Raw genomic sequence first — 20099 nt, forward strand, 5'->3', positions numbered from 1 at the left:
ACAATCTACTTTTTGCAATCATATTTTTAAAGATTTTTTTTTTTATTTATAGAGAGGGAAGGGAGGGAGATAGAGAGAGAGAGAGAAACATCAATGTGCAGTTGCTGGGGGTCATGGCCTGCAACCCAGGCATGTACCCTGACTGGGAATCGAACGCAATCATTATTTTTATATCAAGTTATTTTTATCAAATTATTTTGCTTATCTCAATAGTTTGGGAAGAAAGATGGGGGTTGTACATATAAATCATACCATCACAAGGAAGCATAATTTTATCTCCTTTTTTCCAAAATTTATATGATTACTTATTTCCTGTGTTCCAAAATTGGGCGAAAACTCAAAAAAAAATGTTACACGATGTAGTGAGTTGGGCTCCGATTGATTTTATTTTAAATAATTTAATTTAAATAGAATTTTATCATGTAGGGTAATGTTTGCTTGAGGATTTTGGTAAATAATTGTAAAAATGCTTTCTTCTACTTCTGTTATATGCATGGTTTTCAGAAGGAATACATTTCGATATTACCAAATGATTTATTGGAATCTAATAATAGACTTTTTTCATATTTTTCTCCTAAAATGTGTGGTTACATATATGTGTGCATATATATATGACAAAATTTCAGATATTAAATCATATTTTGATTAATTGCATAAACTCTGCTTAGTAATTATACATTATATTTTTGTGCATTGCTTACTTCTATTTGTTAACATTTTAATTAGTATATTTGCTTTTACTTTCATAAATAATTTATCTCTATCATTTCTCTGTGTCCCTGATTTCTTCTTAGAGACTGGATGTTTATATAAAGCTGGCTTCCTAAATAAGCTTGAGAATCCGTTGTCTCGTTTTACAGCATGAAATAGTTGAAACAAAATTGGTTAACTAAAATTTAGTAATCCAGATCCCTTTTTTCAACAATGTAGCTTTTAAATACATTTTCTGTTCGTTTTATGAAATTTTATCCTTTCAAGTTGTCTACTTCTTGGGTTAATTTAGTAATTTGTATTTAGCAGAAATCATTTAGTTCCTTGAAGTTCTAAAAAATGTGTTCTGTAGATTTTAATCTGGGAGATTGCACAAAGCTTAGATTTCTCCTATATATTTTATTAATTATCTTCTTTTACTCCCCATTCATACGTTACTTTCTCCCTTTTAATTAATTTTATTAGACTTTTCAATATATGGGTTACTGAATGTGGGTGTTTTGACTACTATTCTTTTTATTAACTTTTATCATTATGAAATTCATCTTTCTATTTTTTTGGTTTGTTTTATTGTTCAATTACATTGTTCACTGTTGAATTTGATAAAAAGTAAGCCTCTTAATTTTGGGCATTCATTATTTTATAATGATGGTATTTAAGACTATACTTTCTTTTTCAATATATAAGCATCATCCTGTAGATTTTGATATGAAGTGTTTTCATATTTATTGTTTGCTATATGGTTTTTAATTTCCCATTGGATTATCTTGTAGTTCCCCATATTATAGAAGTGTTTCTGAATTCAAAAGTTGTTATAGTTTTTCAGTCACTAAGTTACTTAGTTCTACTTTTGTGGGTGATGACAGATATGGGGCCTAAAAATGGTCACTTTTAAGGAATGTATGAAGATTTATTTTATGAATTTAATTACGAATTTAGTACATGAGATATTTTGAAAGTTTTCCACAGACTTAATAAAGGATATGCCTTCTGTATGAGGTAGCCATAATTCTAAATGTTCCTACTAAATTGGTTTTATTAATCACATTTTTGTACTATGTTACTATTTACTGTCCCTTGCATCACTGAAACTTCAAAGAGATTACTACCATTGTTCTTTTTATCAGGAGAATTTTCTTCCAATATCTTTTATGAACAGTTGCTCCCAACTATCTTTATCTTTTTTTGTACTTACAACAAGCATAACCATGCATTCTGACTTGCCAAGCTCAGTGGTTCCAGCAAATTTATTAATATGTCTCCCTTTTTATTTGCAAAGTGTCCAGTTTTGATAATACATTATTGGGTTGGCCTACTTATAAATCTCACTATTCACATGTTAAAATCCTGGAATTATTCTCTAAAAACCTTGCCTCTTCTCATAATATTCATATGTAATTGATTAAATTATTGGCTCCAAAATTTCACACTCCCCCTGGTATATACACCCTTTTCCATGTGACTGCAGTTGCCCCAGGGAAGTTGAAGTGAAATTCCCATCTCTTGACTTGGGACTAAGCCATCTGAATTCCTTTAGCTAATGGGATATGTGCAGATGTGATTAAAATCAAAACATGAATTGTGCACGAACAATGGGGCCTAGCCTCTTGTTCCTCTTCAATCATCATGAGACTATATTAAAGTTAGCACACTGGTCGAAGGAAAGTGAACCACATCTGGATCAAATTTGGACCGGTCTGTAATTTGCAGCCAAGTTCAAGGAGCCCTGCCCACATGAGTCAGTGACTCCCAAGTAACTGACAGTGTTTCAGCAGTAATAAACATCAGCAAAACTAGCGGACCCACTCTTTATATTGTTCCTATGTATTCTAATATATGCCTTCTATTTGATATTTACAGTTAAGTTTTTTCTCAATAGTAAACATCTTTGATTTCACCATTTAAAAAAAAATCTTAATTGAGAAACCACGTTTCTTAAGCACTAGAAAGAGTTGTCTTACTGAGATAAATATTTGCTGCTTATCCTATCTCTTTCACTAAGCATGTTCTCTGTCAGTTTTAACTAATTTCTAAATGCTAGTTCTTGAATGCTCTTAAAGAGTATGCAAAAGCCCTGGCTGGCATAGCTCAGTGGATTGAGCGAGGACTGGGAACCAAAGTGTCCCAGGTTCGATTCCCAGCCAGGGTACATTCCTGGGTTGCAGGCCATAACCCCCAGCAACTGCACATTGATGTTTCTCTTTCTCTCTCCCTCCCTCCCTCCCTCCCTCCCTCCCTCCCTTCCCTCTCTAAAAACAAATAAAATCTTTAAAAAAAAAAAGAGTATGCTGTTGTCTTTGTCAGCTCATTGGACTCATGCCTTAGTGATGGTAGATCATTGGTACTGTCAGTTCTAGAAGTGTCAGAACATGAAATGCTGTCTTCACCTTTGGCTTAGTGTTGGGGGAGCAAGGGATTTGCAAGGGACTGCCTGATGTGACACCTGCAGAGGGTCCACCAATACAGGAGTCTCCCATTGTATCCTAAGATTGAGTTCAGGTAGCCTTGAGATTACTTAATGATTGTCTTTTGGGATCCCAACATTAGACTTCATTACAGTTTGCACAAAAAGGCAATAATCCCACCTGGTTTACACCAGGGGACTCCCGCAGAACCCGAGGCTTAATTTGTCCTGAATGCCTTTAGCCTCGAATACATATGCAATGCACAGATTGTCATGTTCCTCTTCACGAATTCTCACATCTAGATAACTTTTTTATATCATCCATCTCACCCTTCCGTATGGCCCTATTAGTCTACTTTCTTAAAAGCAAAGTACTTGAAATGGTTCTCTTGTTTTATTGCTGTCAAATACTTCTAATCATGCTCTCCCTTCACATTCACTCATTAAGCTTCCCCACAGGTGTTCCCACCATCACCATTCTGTGAGGTCTTCTCCTGACAGTTCTCCAATAATTTCCATGCCCAGAAATCCAGAGGGTACTTTCGAGTCCTCTTTTTAATGGATACATAAGCAGCATTCTCTGTGATCATTCTCCCTTTTTAAACCTTTGCTTCCTTCACCTTCTCATCATCTCCATTTGGGGTCATTTCTTTCCTAAAACTTTGTATTTGTTTCCTAAACAATCTCCTCAGTTTAAATCTACTATCTTTTCTCTTTTTAGTTTTATTTGCATTGTGCATGCCTTTGCAGTTGTTCCCAGTTTTTCTCCCTTTCCCCACCTCCACCAAGCCCCTCCCTCTCCCTACCCTAAGCTCATCCCCGTATGGTTGTCTGTGTCCACGAGTTGTGCATAAATGTTCTTTTGGTTAATCCCTTCACCACCGTTCATCCCATCCCTCCCTCCTTTCTGGCAGCTGTCAGTTTGTTTATGTACCTAAGCTTCTGCTACTGTTTAGGTCATAGGTTTATTGTATTCATTAGATTTCACATGTAAGTGTGATCATGTGATATTTTTCTTTCATTGACTGACTTAATTCACTTTTCATCATTTTCTCCTGGTCAATCCATGCCATTGCAAAATGTAAGAGTTTCTTCTTTTTATTTTTGCATAGTATTCCATAGTGTAAATGTACCACAGCAAAAAAAAAAAAAAAAAAAAAAAAAAAAAAAAACCATAAGCAAGACAAAAAGGAAATCCACTGTATGGAAAATTTTCACCAATGATACATCTGATAAGTTTTTAATCTTCCAAAATATACAAAGAACTGAAACAACTCAATGCCAGGAAGATAAACAACCCAATTTAAATGGGCAAAATAACTGAATAGACACTTATCTAAAGATATACAAAGTACCCATAGACATGAAAAAAATGCCCAACTTCAGTAATCATCACAGAAATGCAGATTAAAATCTTAATGAGATATCACCTTATACCTGTCAGAATGGCCATTATTAACAAATCAATAACAAGCATTGGTGAGGTTGTGGAGAAAAGAGAACCTTAGTGCCCTGGGGTGGGAATGCAGACTGGTGCAGCCACTGTGGAAAATAATATGGAGTATCATTTAAAAACTTAAAAATAGAACTGCTTTTTGACCCAGCAATTCCACTTCTGAGAATATACCCCAAGGATCCTGAAATACCAGTACAAAAAATATATGCACCCCTATGTTTGTAACAACACTATTTTCAATAACCAAAATTTGGAAACATCATAAGTGCCTTTCAGTGGACAAAATATCTAATATCTTCCAAATTTAAACGCTATCATCCTCAACCCTCCTCCACTCCAAACATTTGATTGTGTCTAAAGCTCCTCAAATTGAACTCACAAATTTTGTCCCCAAATTTTTCTTTTGGAAGGTTAATCTCTGGAAATTCATTATCATATATTTCAATTAAGTTAATAAAATCTTAGGAGTCATTCTTGACCACTGCCAGCACTCGGCTAATGAATTAACAGTTCCCATCATCTCTTAGAACAGTCAGTAACCAACTCCATTCCCATTCTATTGGCATTTTCCCTTGAATTGTTGCAATAGTCTCTCATTTAATTTCTCCTTGACTGTTCATTGAACACTCCCACTCTGAAAGGCCCATTTATGATCACAAAACAAATTAGGCCTTCCCCCCTTTTAATAACTCCTAATTTCACTTTAAAAATGTAACCAGAGAGCGGCGGGGAAAGTGGGACAACTGTAATGGAAGAACTACTTAAAAAATAAATAAATAAACTTGTGAAGACAAAAAAATGTAACCGAAATCTGCACACGGTTAACATAGCCCCACTTAGGGTGATGCCACCTGCCTCCTCATCTGTCTCACTTTGCTACATGGTCCCCTTTGCTCTCCCTAATTCAGCCATGGTAATTTCTCCTAAGGTCCTTAAAGGACACAGTCTTGAAAAATACCCTTAAACCTAAACTTCTCTTTTAATTTAGTATTTAACTTTCTTATATACAAGGTATCAGCTAATCTATCACTTCCAAAAAGTAAACTTCCTTCTCATACCAGACCAGGGTAAGTCTCAAAGGTTCTCAATGATTCTTCCCCATAAAAGCCCTAAAAGAAAACATAGGCAGGACAATTTCAGATCGTCCCTTCCCAGTTTCTTATTTGCTATCACTTCATAAATTATTTTCAGATAATTTAATGCGTATTTCCATAGATAATCTTTAAGTTACCTGAAGCAACAGATCACACATATTCTATTCAGTTCTATGTTGCAGCTTCTAAAATGAAGAAATAGAACAGGGTGCTTCATTGTTCTTTCAATTCCGCCTGGTCAGTTGCTCTTTCCAGACCCACCTTCTCACTTTGTCTCCGCTGTTCAGTATATGGAAATAAAGTATGTTTTTGCTTATTTTATATGTGGCACCTATAATTATACCTCATGTGTAACCTGTTAAATGGTTGTCAGTTCTTGAAGTTAAAACAACTTTTCAACTCTATGTGCTTATGTTAAAAACATGGCAGCAAAAAATTAATTTTGTATATTTTATGTATGTATTTTAATTTGTTTAATTTTCCATGTGCATCAAGATTATTTTAAAATAAGAAAGGATGGATAATTTCTCCAGAGACATTAATGAATTTTTTTTAGTTCTGAAATATGGATGACTACTTCAGAGACTGAAAAGATTAAGTGTAGAAAATGTTTTATGAAATACTGAGTATCAATACATTGAAGTTTTTATAATAGTAATCCTAGTCTTACACAAATATGGTTTAAAATAATGCATTATATGATAGTCATTTTATTTCAGCTAAACATAAGAAAAGTAACTGTTGCTCATTTTTCTAAAATTATTATTGTCTCATACATAATTATTACTAAAAGAATGCAGGAGGACCAGTGCTGTCAGACAATGGAACTTTATTTAGAATTCTTTCCTCACACGTCATAATCTAGTTGGCTTATGGAGGAGAAAAGCCCTGCCACATATTTGAACTTGTAAAATTACTGCTCCATTGCTTTCTTGTCCATTTAACAAAGTGTTGTTTAATTAACATTTTTCTGAAAAGATCATTCCACTCTGTATCTTAACTGGAAACTGACATCCCAGAACCAGACCAGCCACCATTTTTTTTAACTACTCTTCCAATTTTCCCTGGGATTAGATTTTAGTGGTCAGATCCCCTGTGCTCTGTAATTACCTAGGTAGGCTCCAAGACACACAGTGCTTTGGGTTTGGACCCAAATAGGCTCCAGGCAGCACATATATCACTTGAAAAATAATAAGAATAATAAGATGGATGACCATTTGCTCTGGCAATTAACTAGTCTCCCAACTACCATATATTATTCTCTTGGAAACTTACTGCTTCAGTAAATTGGGGAGTATGTTTTAATATTGACACACAATACATTTCTATACACCTAACATTTAATTTTCTTTATAATTTCCATTTGAAAAAATAGAATAATTATAAATTAGTTATCCCTTATTTAAAAATATTCTCTGAAACAAAGTGTTTAAAGTCTTATGTATTAAAATGGTATTACTTAAACTACTAATTTAGTTTATGAGATAAACTAAAATATCCAAGGCATTTTTGTGGTTTGAGTTCCAAATCTGACTTTAATAAATTCATTTCCAACTAATGAACCGAGGAAGCTGGAAAGCAATCAAAACTGTCTTTGGGTTCTTAAACTTCACCAACTACAATATCAGACTGAGACATACTACTTCTGTACTTTTTCTGAGTGAAACTAATTTATTTTGCTTTCATATACAATCACGAATACACACACTTTCAATCTGCTTATTGTTTTTATTTAGAACTTTGCTCAAGAACTTAACTTCAAGAAGCGTGTCAGCACAAGCAGCCATGTGCTCTTAGGGCTACTCTGCTCTACTAAATTGATTTTTACCACTGTAGCATTTTAGAATATAGACAATAATATTATGTTTCTAGTCTAAAAGCAACATTTAACTAAAATAGGACTATTCAGCTGCATGTCAAGAAAACATGACTTGTTTATTTTTAAAAAGAAAATACAAAATGTAAAAACCTAAATAATGCTAATATAATTGCTGTGAAAATGCAGAAAAAATATAATTATTTCCATAAGAAGTTTCAAGGATGAGAGATACCACCAAAAACCAAAAATGTATTTAAAATTAGATGTTGTTATATAATTGAATGGTGATAAACAGAAATAAAATACTTTGCATAGAATGAAACCTTAAAGGATGACTAAGTGGAATGTTTAAAGTGGAAAAACTATGAACGAATTCTCTTAGGCACTATGAAGGACTTTTGTGATTTTGGATTGTATATCCAGAAGCAACACAGAATTAAGCTGCAAGATAGTAGACACTTGCTCTCCAATTTAACTGTATTGCATTGTGAAAGCTGCATTCAATTTTAGGCACCTCATTTCTTACAAAATATAAAAAGGGGCACGGGTTTGTGAAAAGACCCACACCAGTGCTCAGGGATGGAGAGGGTATTTAAGACAATGTTCACAGCAGTCCTTTTCTCACAGTTCCAGAACATGATCTGGTGTATGCTCTTCATGGATTCTACCTAAGCACTGTATTTTCATAAAATAAACTTCAGAAAGTTTTCTTAAAATAACATTACAATGCCCTTATTTAAACATGAGAATTTGGGCCAAAATTGTCATTTTAAACAAGTCTCTGGAGCCTATTGGTGTCAGAACCACCATTAAAACCCACATTCATGACAATAAAAAGCTTATTGCAATTTGTCACGTTCTTCAAGCATTTCTAACTAGTGTCATTTTACTGAATTAAAAGTACCACATTATTAACTTTTTCAAAATACACAGGGGGATTCTTATTATTAAATCACAAGGCTTTTTGGCATGAGACAAAAGTCCTTGTTCTGTTACCTTGATGTTGACCTGTGTCTAACTACTTAGGCTTTCACTCTCCTCTATATATAATGGAATTATTACATGTAGCAACTTTATGGAGTTTCCTTGCATATCATAAGAGAAATAGCATGCCTGACTCAGTACCTGGCATAGAGTGCAGTTTTTTTGTCACGGTTGATTATCATCGTGGATTGTGGAGAAGCATAAGTAGGTAGGTGGGCAGTATTTACAACTTTCAGAAATTCACTAAAAAATGTATAAACATAGTTTTTAAAAAACTGCATTGCTTTCAAATGAGTGATAAGACTGGCAACTGATTGCTCAAGAGAAACCATCTAAGTCAGACAATATTTGGGTTATATTTTTATAACCCAAATATTCTACATCCAATAAAAATACTCCTCAAATATAAGGTTAAAAGAATATAGTGGTTATTGGTACACAAACAAAAATCAAGGAATTGCGGGGTTTTCTTTAGGTGAAAGGAAAGTGATCAAGAAAGATCTAAGGTAATACACTAAGCAACATTATGCGATGGAATTCTGAATTATTTGAGTACATGGAAATAAATATTGACTTTAATTACAATAATGTATTGTGTTGTTTAATATTTAAAATTTAGATACATTATAATAACAATGTAAATGGTAAAAGAATAATAGATGGAGTCATTAATGATGTATGGGCTATGCCTGTCAGAAAAGCAGTAATTATTCAATGAAGCATCTTGTAATATCCATAGTAATCACTAAAAGAATGATAACATAATGCATAACTAGAAAACTAATGGAGAGGTAAAGAAAAAAGGAATTTAAAAACAGAATAAACAGCCCTCCACTGGTGTGGCTCAGTGGATTGAGTGCTGGCCTTTGAACCAAAAGGTCAACAGTTCAATTCCCAGTCAGGGCACAGGCCTGGATTGCAAGACAGGTCCCCAGGAGGGGGCATGCAAGAGACAACTACACACTGATGTTTCTCTTTCTCTCCCCTTCCCTTCCCTCTCCCTAAAAATAAATAAATAAAATATTTTAAAAAATAAAAGCAAAAAAAAAGACCAGAACCAATTAGAAAAGAGATTTATAATCAACTAGAACAATAAACACAGTATTGTGTATAACAGAATGAGTGAAAAGCAAAAACTGTCAGAATGTATATAAGAGCAAAAGTACAAATGTGAACCTTCCAATTCATACACCTGAAGTATGAGGACACAAAACATTTGAAAATAAAAGTATATAATAATAGATAACATGCAAATGGCAATCAAAAGTATGCTGGTATGGTTATACTTATATGAGAAAACCAGATTTGAAGGCAAGATTTATTTCTATCCATGTAAATAAATATTGCTTAATGATATGAAAGTTCAATCAATGGAGGCAAATTAATTAGAAAAAAAACAACCTAACTGGTTAAGAAAAAAGCTATAAATTACTAATATGAATGAGAATAGATATCACTCCAGATCCTATAGATGTCACAAGACTATTAAAGTAATATTTATCAACATTAAAAAAATAATTTGAAATTTTAGACAAAATGGACAAGGACTTTGAAAAGCACAGCTTTGTAACACTGGTATATGAATAAGTAGAAAACCTGAATTCTCCTATATATATTAAAGAAATTAAATCTGTAACTAAAAATCTAGTGAGAAAGAAAAGTCTTGGCCCAAAGAATTTCTCCTATTGTATACTTTTAATATTGCAGACTAATTTTCAGCAATCTTTATATTTTCAGATGGTAGGAAAAATTGGGAAAATAATTCAGAACTTATTTTATAAAATCAGTAAAAATTTAATAACAAAATTTGAAAATGAATACAAGAAAATAATTGTAACTCAAAAACAATACTTGAACCATCCATATAACATACGTGAAAACAAAGTCCTTATCAAGTATATCTATAAATATGATAAATATGAAAGATAGAACAATGAAACAGAACAGCATCATGCTGACTTTGGCATAAACAGATGTCTTAACCAAAATTCCTATGTTAAAAGATACCATTGAGTGAAAAAGCAGTCCATAGGTTGATGAAAGATACTGCAAGTATCTATAACAACAAATGACAGACTCATAGACACAACATAAAAAGAATTCCAAATATATGTATAAAATATGTATATGTTTATATGAAATAAATATATATATATATAAAGATAGACCTCAATTAAAAAAGTGTAGGCAAACTTTCAACAAGTAAGAAGAATTTTCAAATAATCAACAAGCATATGAAATGGTGTGCAACATTATTAGCAATAGGGAAACCAAATTAAAACGAATGTGATTCAAATATACACTCACCAAAATGGCTAAAATTAAACTGACCGGCATCACCTACAAGTGATGAGGATGCAAGCAACTACAGTGCCCATATATTTCTGTGGAAGCATCAATTTTTTAACCAATTTGGAAAAGTGATAGCATCTACTAACATGGAATGCAAGCATTCCCGTGAATCAGAAATTCCCTTCACTGCACCACATGACACACAGTAGTGCTTACAGCAGTATTGTTTCTATTAGCTGCAGACTGAAAACCACCAAAATGTCTGGCAACAGCAGAATGCACTGATCTTAATATAGTCATAAAATACAATTCTATTCATCAAAGAAAATATTCTATTGCAACCACTAAAACATGACTGCATCAGAGACAATGTTGAGAGAGAAACACGCACACCCACTAATAGTACAGTTCCATTTGTTTGTGTGTGTTTATGTTTTAAAGCAGACATAGTCTCTGAACAGAGGTCAGCATGGTCTGACCTCCCTACAGTGTGGTCTGTAGGGAGTGACAGCAGAGCGGGTGGGCTTCTGCGTGCCGGCATTGTTCTATTTTTTTAATGGACGTAGTTTTGCCAATTAGATGTTCACATTGAGTGAAATTGTAGGACGTTTACATTTTATAGTGTATTCATTTTTCGTATGTGAGATACATTTTAGCAGAAAAGTATAAAATATGTGACTAAAAGCCCATGTTTTTCTCTGGATTTTTGGTTCCTAAAAAGTTTGTCATTTTTCAAGTTCTGTTTTGGCCTTTTGATATCCCACTTCTCATATGTTAGTTTGTAGTTTTGAGTCTCTCTCCACCAACTTTTCAGCATGTACTTAAAATATCCGCTCAAAGACTCCTGCCAAAGAATTTCTGCTCATGATATTCAACCGAAAACATGACTCTTTTCACTCGCTCCAAAGAACACGTCTCCCATCTCGTCTGCTCAAAAGCTTTTAAAAAATGTTTTTTCCAAGAAACTCATGACGAACATCATTATTTTGATATAAAAACAGCTAACATCTGCAGCTTTGGGAAAAATAATAAAACATGCTTCTGAAAGAACTTCTCTACAAGTTCTGTATTATCAGTGATTGTACTTAGAATCTGTTCTAATTATTTCTCCAACTTATGCCAAAAAAAGAAAAAAGAAAGCATTAACCCTTGTTTGTTCATAGTTCACTTTTGTCAGTGATGAAAACTGACCTTCAAAAATCACTTTATTTGGAATTACTTTTTTTTTTCCGAAGCCAATCTTTCATTAGTCAGAAAGCTACTTAGTCTGACATTGGATGGAGTGTTAGGAATCATGTGTCCCCATGTTTAATAAGTTTCTTTTTATTGTTTTTGTGTTTGATCTATAACATTTTATAAGAATTTTAGTGCTGACCTGGCTGGTGTAGCTCAGTGGATTGAGCGCAGGCTGTGAACCAAAGTGTCGCAGGTTCAATTCCCAGTCAGGACACATGCCTGGGTTGCAGGCCACGGCCCCCAGCAACCGCACATTGATGTTTCTCTCTCTCTCTTTCTATTTCCCTCCCTTACCTCTCTAAAAATAAATAAATAAAATCTTTAAAAAAAAAGAATTTTAGTGCTTGTGGTCTTTTAATTTTTTAATTTTAAAATATTCTCAAGAAGTAATTGTCTATTTCAATACCCACTTGATGTCACTCTATTTTAATTATGTGTTGGGATTTGAGGGTAGTATTTTACAAGTATAAATAGTTTATATCATAGAATCTTATGAATAAATCACTTTCATTTCATTGTATTCCATAGGTCATATACATTACAGTTCATTCATAGCACACTCAGGCAATTTAACAGTATTGAAATTCAAATGGTCATTTCTGTTCACTAAGTATTTACCATGGTTACATGACAATAACTTCAAGTTTACCTAAGTTATACATAGCTATTAATAACCCATCTATCAGTTGTACTGAAAGAAACTTATTCATGATCTTAAATATTATCAGGTGAGCTAGTTTGGCTTCCTGGAAGGTGGATAAGAAGGAAGGCGGAATTGAGTGAGACCAACCTCGCTCTTCCTGAAAAAGCTTCTCAAAAGTGTAGAGAAATTTATTAATAAATTTGATGAGATGCTTCATCAAATTTATGGGTTTATAGTGACATGTCTCTTGACTGAACAGAGATGAATTTAATGAACTAGAACAGACTTACAGAGAAGGATGAGAAATCTTAAATTTGGAATTGTGCAACAAAAAGCGAGAAAACACAACTTGCTGAAGGATTTTGTGAGGTTACTTTCTACTGCACGCCTGTTAAGGAAATAAAATGAAAATAGTGGCAATGGGGATAGAGAGAAACATGGTGACTGCTCATGTTCAAGAGCTAGAATAAGCAGCTCTTAGAAATCATTGGAATGTGTGGTAGAGATAGACCAAAGTCTTAGGAGTCTACAAGTTGAGAGGGTTCACAAACAGGTGGAGATAAACTGATAATGTTCACCAAGAAATTACAATGATGAGCAAGCACACTGGGAGGACACTGTGCAATTCAGATCCAGGTGGTGATGTTAAGGGAAGAGTGGAAGAGGTTCTGGGACTCCGAGGAACAATGTACTGTGGACCAGAGATACTAATCGAGGAGTTCCCCAAACATTTGCAATTGGTGACATCATTGAAGTTAAGTGCTTTTCCCAGAGACAGTAAGTAGAAAGGAAAGAGTTTTAGAAGCTTATTGAACACTAAATTCTAAGGAATATGAAGTGGAAAAGAAAATTTATAAAAGATCTAAAGGAAAGCACAGAAAGAAAACACAGTGGTGACCAGAGTTCAGGAAAGTGCTTCAGGTTAAAAAGCACCAATGAAACCACGCTGCAGCTATGTTAATAAGATATGAACCAAAACGCCTGCACTGAATTCAGCCATAATCAGTTTGAGTGAACCTAATGGGCTAATTTTACTGCTGTGAACTCACAGAACAAATTGCTGTAGGACAATAAAAAAAGTGAACATTTAGAAGTAACACATACAAAATACATTTTTCAAAACCTGTCATGGAAAAGACATGATATAAGCAATGTCACAATCAGAATATTCTGGATTGTTTTGCAAAAAGAAACAGCTCTGTATCTCACTGCTTTAAACAGTCAAACTTTATTTATTTCTTAAGTTTCTTGCTCATCTCGGGTCAGCAGAGGATTCCAATCCACATTGCTCTCACTCAGAATCCCAGCTAATGGGACCCTTAAAATTCAGAGTTATGGCAGGAAGGGAAAAGAAACACAAAAATGATGTACTGAATCTAGTAGACGTCTACCCGCATGTCATGACTAAAACACATCACACGTTCTGCCTGCATTCAAGTGGATGGAAGTGCAATGTACTTTTTTCCAGAATTAAAAAGAATGGAGTATTTATAAAAATGATAAAAACTCCTGCCTCTATTCTGGTCACTAAAAATTCTGTTCACTCTCCTCCCTGGACATAAAGTTTGCTTACCTCAGCTGTCAATCCCCTTTACTCATAACATCAAACTAAAAGTGCCAGTTTTCTCAGTGAAAACACTGTCTCTTAAAATGATGGATAAAAGATTTCAGATAAACTCTGACTGTGGGCTATTCTTGTTTTGGAGATCTATGAATGAAGATATCTTTTCTACCCTTGCAAACACAATCCAATAAACATTGCCTGGAAATCAAAATAAACACTCTTTTTTTTTTTGAAAACATAAGAATGCAACAGGAATCAGAAACCAATTATATTTTTCCACTATCTTCTTTTGCCACTATTGAAATGGACATCAGGGAATATGCTTTCCTTTGACTCTGCAAATAGTTCTCAGATTACCTTCCGGCCATAGATAGTCGGGGCCAACAGTCATTTTAAGCCACAAATAGCAACAGTCTCTTGTGGTCTAAGCTGGTTGTTTTTTGCAGGACATTCTTTATAAAAACAGAGTTGGCCCTGGCTGGTGTAGCTCAGTGGATTGAGCGTGGGCCTGCAAAGCAAAGGTTAGTCTGTTCTGTTCCCAGGCAGGTCACATGCCTGGGTTGTAGGTCAGGTCTCCAGTAGGGGGCGCATGAGAGGCAGCCATGCATTGATGTTTCCCTATTTCTCCTTCCCTTCCCCTCTCTCTAAAAATAAATAACTAAACTCTTTAAAAAATTAGTTGGATTCTTATCCATTTAATTCCTGTCAGCTTCATTTTTATGTACCAGCATTCACAAGTACATTTACTTTCAAGACATGTATTTCATATACTATATTTCTGACTCTTGCTCTCTCTTGTTCTCGCTCTCTCTCAATACCTCGGTTTAGCAAATATATAGAGATTATCAGTCTTGGCAGGAACACACCCTGAGCCTCTGTTTTCCCCAAGGCATTCTGACCATTAGAAATTATTTACTGATATCGCAATTTTAGTTAGGATTTTTCTCCTGATGCACCTTAATCCAGGTGGTTTGAAAAGTGACCGCCATGGTCATTTCCTTAATTTGGTTTTTCCTCTGAGGCAATTTAATTGCTTGAAAATGGTTCACACTTTTTTTAACTCTCAAGGCTTAGCTTAAATATATATTTTATTTCTTCCTCTAAAGTTTTCTTAATTTTCCCATACTATTTATGTCCTAAAAACAGTTATCTTTTTTAATATTACAAAGGTCCAACTTTCCATAAATGGTTTACTCACTTCTGTTTTTGAATACTGGCCAATTTATTTTGAGATCTTACTTCTCTTTTAATACCTTAAGTACACTGACTATACTCTAACACTTTCTGTTTTCCAACCTTTTCCTGTAACACATCATATCTAATGCATGGTCTGCCTTGTAAGTTACAACTGGAATTATTTGACCAAAAAGTTTGCTGCTGTATAATGCATACCACTATCTTTTTAGCCATAAATAACTGTTTTCTTTTTGCTAACCATAAGGGCAGTGAGACATTATCTTATTGCTTAGGTTTTTACTATGTTAGCACTCAAATTCTAGGAATCAATTTCTATATGAAGCTGGATAAAAGAGGTCATGGTTTAGTAAAGGGCAAACCCCAAATCTCAGAGCTTAAAAGCAAAAGTTTAGTCCTAGCTGGTGTGGCTCAGTTGGTTGGAGCATCATTGTCTGGTAATGAAAAGTTGTGAGTCAGATTCCTGGTCAGGGTACATACCTAGGTTGTGGGTTCAGTACCAGGTCCAGTTATGTAGGATCCGCTATCTGAGTGTGTGGGAAGCAAGTAATTGATGCTTCTCTCTTGCACTGATGTTTCTCTCTTTCCCTTCCCCTCTTTCTAGAAGCAATGAAAAAATGTCATTGGGTGAGGATTTTGAAAAGTTTATATTTCCTTTTCACACCACAATATTTTTATCTCAAGTAAGCAACAATATCTACTCAATCTTATAATCAAGCAGGGACCTAAGATGACAAACATGTCCCTCTGGACTCTATCGCCTATTGCATGGCGGAAGTATGGGAAAGTGGAGAATCTTCCATTGGTTCATACAGGATTCTGCTCAAAGTAAGGTGTATCATGCAGTTGGTACTCAGTACTCATCAGCTTCAAAACCAGGCAAACCCTATACCTTGTCACATTCTGATGAGAAAAAAAATGTTTCCACACTGGGCACTTGCCCAGAACACGTCGCATTTGCTACAATTTATATGAATTATGTGCAGCTCCACAACAGAAAATGCCTCATCATTAGGAACCTGTAATTTGGGCACTTGACTTGAGTTGCTGAATGAATTAACAATGGGTATCCAGGTACCATTAGCAATCCTACCTCTTGCCTAGAAGAAGACTATAGGTAAACTGCTCCATTGACCAGCATAGGCAATACCTAGAGTGGTAAATGAAATTAAAGTATACTTAAGAATTTCTTTTTTAAGTCAGAAATGATTGTATATATTTATTTGCTGAAGAGAAATATCTGAAAGTGTGAGAATTTATGAACATACATAAGAATGGTGATAATGTTGGAGCATTTTTACTGAGAATGCTAAAGAAAATAAGGTCTGCAGAGATGTGATGTCATCATCCTTAAAAAAGGAAGTGGACATTGTTTTCTTCTTTGAAAAGGGGAGAAAAAATAGATAAAGATGAATTCGAAGGCAAGGAAAACCGTGCCTGAGAACCAAGTTTTCTCAGGGAAGCTGAAAATCAATGCAAAGATAAGAGAGCACATATAGTATATTCAAAACGTCTCCTGCAGTTTAAATTAATCCAAATATATACAATAGGAGAAAGTTTTACCTGAAATAGCTTCTGTTTTTTAGTACAGGCAGGTATTTCTTCCAAAAGCTAAAACTCAAAAGATAAAAATACGTACAGATTGGATTTAGCCAAAGCAGTCTTGTAAGCAACAGAGTGTATTTACAAAAGATCTCTCGCTTCCTTTCTAGTCTCCCTAAGAAAGATACAACTGTAACATATACTAAAGACGGGAAAAGAAGATGGCAAACAAAAGAGAGAACAAAGTTTGCATGTAAGCAGAAGAATTTCTGACTGTTCTCCCCCATCATGAGGATGGGGCTTACTGCAAAATTTTATAGCATAGCAGCAAACATGACATAGTATTTTTTAGCGTCAATTTTATTTTAGATGCTAGATATCTTTTATTTCCTAAGTACTTTCTCCTTCTTATTTAAGTGAGGAAGTTGATCAACCAGGATCACTTTAAATGGTAATAGCACATAAACTTTTTATAAGATTTGCATGATTTAAGTTATAATGGTAAAAGGCAAACAGAACTCGCTTCATAAAGCTATTTCATTTAGCATTTATGATTTCACTTTTTCAATATGTATTTTAATTACCTAATATGAAAGTTTGCTAAAATACTGGTAAGATTCTTCTTTGTAGAGTTTACACTATACAGAAGGGAGAATAAAACACACACTTATGTACTTTATCACCTGTACCTCAAATGTGGAATATAGATATACAGTTATATACTTACAAGTTCTTACAGGTTTAGAGTAGTGAAATTCCAATATATCTCTCCCTCAGTCTCTGGTGCATTTTCCCTCCTCTTCCAACAAAGTCATCCAAAAATATCCAAAGAAAAGAGGAAGGAAAGAAGGAAGGGAGGAAGGAAAGAAGAGAGAAAGAGAGGGAGGGAAGGAGGGAGGGAGGGAAGGAGGGAGGGAGGAATCTTGGAATCAACAGAGTGAAGAATGAGAGTTTGTACTTTACATAATCATCACTATCACATGTGTTGGAGTTCATGCTAATGTTGCTTCTTTTTGTCCCTTATCCAAGACACTCTGATGAAGGACAGGACTTACTGTTCAGCACAATTGGCTGAACTTCAGGCAGCCACCTTAGAACTGGATGTTCAGCTCACAATATTCTCCATCTGAGCAATTTTGCAAACTCTTGAGCCAGTGAAAATGGTTGGCTGTTTGATCCAAGTGATGACAGCAACAAACATTAATGCCCAAGATTGTCTCTTCAGGATCAAGAACTCTGGGAATTTCTGACTTCACCGGTGTCCAAAATATAAAATCCAGGTCATGTATGTCTCATACCTTCAAAAGACATAATACAAGGCTGCACCAAGATACACCCTTGTGTAAGCTCCACTTTTCACCCATTTCAGATTCTCAGTCATCATTGATAATGACCAAGGCAGTGATTCCATTTCTCAAGATGAGAATACACAGTGTTGGGCGCTTGAACAGGGTAGTTGACAGAAAGTTCACCTTCCTCCCAAAGCACCATGATAATTTAATGAAACAGCTTCAAATTCAGCTAAATGAAAATGATGCATTTTAGTCATTAGGCAAACATCAAAAGTGAAATGTAATAAAAGACCCGACTCGATTTTTTGTCATTTGTTTTTGATGGCTTTCAAACCTCACCCCTTTCCAGTCCACATCTAGGAAAGTTGGGAAGAGGCACCAATGGTCTTTCCTGCATCTCTCCTGTAAAGCTTAAGCCACAAAAGTCCCATCCCTTGAGTGCGAACCTCCACGATGACCCCACATCCTGACGACGTAAAAATCTCCAAACCAGTCTTCTTTCCTTAAGACCTTAAACCATTTTTAGACCTGGTTTGGAGCTAACCTGTTCTTCTCAGCAAGTTTCACTAGATGACTAATAATAAATTTTTTTATACTCTCTTACTGTGTGTGACATTATCAATGTCAAAATATGATTCAAGTTTTGGGTGGAGTTTCATCCTACTTCTGAAGAATGGTTATGACAGATACACAGGTGGAAAGATAGAGAGATTAGATAGATAGATAGATAGATAGATAGATAGATAGATAGATAATGGAGACTAAAGTTGAAGCAAATCCACGCCTCTCTAAAGATAATGGACTATCTCACCCTGACCTTCAGAGCTCTTGTTATGATGCATTTTCCTACTGCAGATCTGTGCTTCTCAATTCCAATGAGCATATGAACCACCTAGGAATCTTGTTAAACTATACATTTTGATTTAGTAAAGGTTGAGTGAAGGCTAAATTTTTTTTAATATATAACAAGCTTTCATCAGGTTCCTAGTCTTTGATTGAGGTACATGGTAAATATTATGATTCCCATCAATGTGGCATACACTGACAGAGAAGTAATTCCCCTGATAGAGCTGGGAACTGTAGCCAAAGTAAATTTTAAAAAAAAGGGGGTGGAGAGGACATCAGAATGAATGCTCTGCACAAAATACCTAATATTCCTTCTACTTGGGGAATGGGTTTCCTCAGCTGAGTAATGCCTTGGTGAACTGATGTATTCCTCCCTTAAATTCCACTTACCTCACTTGCTAGCAGTTACCCTTTCACATTGAAAGCCTATGCTTAGTACTACTACCATTGAGAAAAACTGGACCATAATATTCAGGCTGCCCAATACGACAAAGCCTGTCTCCACTGTCATGCCACAAAGCAAAGCCAAGGAACAGTATCTGCAAACTAGGAGCACAAACTTATGGGTGATTGCTTCAGTGTTTGTCAGGTTTAGTCTATCTTTCTCAGTGATCCTTTCTTAAAAATTTCAGTTCCTATACTCCTCAGCCTGTGTTTGCTGTCCAACTCTTGAATATCCCAAAGTCTGAAGGATTTTCTTGAAAATGATCACAGACCTACATACAAGATAGCATGTATATATAAAATCAATTTTTACTTGAAACTCTATATGCAATAGCAAGACAAGCCACGTGATTTTGCTGATATTCATATAACTTTCTACTGTTAACTTACTAAACTGATAACTTACATGATTTTGCTGATATGCACATAATTTTCTACTGATAACTTACATGTGAATTTTTATTATGTTTACTTTTATGCCATGCATCATATTATTATTTCTGCTATTGTTACTGCTGGTGTTTTCGTTATTACTTGTTTAAGGTTTCCATTCTGATCCACAGGAACAAGGTGTCTAT

This window comes from Phyllostomus discolor, chromosome 1 (genome assembly GCF_004126475.2).
Source record: "Phyllostomus discolor isolate MPI-MPIP mPhyDis1 chromosome 1, mPhyDis1.pri.v3, whole genome shotgun sequence".
Taxonomy (NCBI): domain Eukaryota; kingdom Metazoa; phylum Chordata; class Mammalia; order Chiroptera; family Phyllostomidae; genus Phyllostomus; species Phyllostomus discolor.